The sequence below is a fragment of the Plasmopara halstedii genome, assembly GCF_900000015.1.
Source record: "Plasmopara halstedii genome assembly, contig: Scaffold_525, whole genome shotgun sequence".
In the NCBI taxonomy this organism is placed as follows: domain Eukaryota; phylum Oomycota; class Peronosporomycetes; order Peronosporales; family Peronosporaceae; genus Plasmopara; species Plasmopara halstedii.
The window spans coordinates 33,551-34,415 of record NW_020187445.1 but is presented as its reverse complement, the minus strand read 5'-3'; positions in this window follow the sequence as shown (position 1 = coordinate 34,415).

Below are 865 nucleotides of genomic sequence, written 5' to 3'. Positions count from 1 at the left end.
TTCAGCATGACGCTCAGCGGAGCTCCAATCACGAAGGACCTCGTCCTCAAGGGCTCGAGGAACATCACGAGTCACCGCCCGCCACCGACTCTTATCGATGAGAACGGTGACATCCACTATCACGTGGAGCGTCTAGTGAGACGACGTCGTCACCAGGGTCAAACTCAATATCTGGTGAAGTGGCGGGTATTTCCCGACTCCGAAAACTCGTGGGAGTTTGAGGCGACACTTTGGAAAGATTGCCCAGTCGCCGTGGACGCTTTCAATCGGAAAAATCAGGACGTCCCGCGCTTCCCGGCAATAGCCAGGAAAGTAGAAGGGTCATGAGCTAAGATCAAGCAGTGGTCCTGAGCTCTTGCGGTCGCAGACACAGAGCTCGCGGGGGAGCGTTAAGGACCAACCCATATGTCGCAGGGCGACAATTCGAGGGAAGTCGACGGCGTGCCGTGAGTTTGGCAAGCTCAAATAGGAGGTGTCGCTCAACACACACGCCCACTTCCTTGTGACTCAACTGTAGAGCATACAGTGAGGAAAGCTTCCGGTGCCGTTGCACCCATCGCTCAAAGAGCGCTTCGTCATCTGTAGCGCTTTCGCCAGGGGCGAGCACGGCTTGAGCAAGCCCACGTAAAACACCGAGTGGGCGCGTATCCGTTTTGAGAGGTTCAGCGTATACGCTAGGCTCCGCTTGGCCACAACCTTGAACGGTCCAATAAATCGTAGACGAAGGTTTGTCCGGAATATAGCAGAGGCTGCATGTGTAGGCAGGTTTTAGAATTTGATAAAACCAGGTCCCCGACCTTAAAGCTTTCAACTTTGCCTCTTCCTTTTTCATCTGCATATTCTTTTTGCAGGTCTTGCCTTTCAA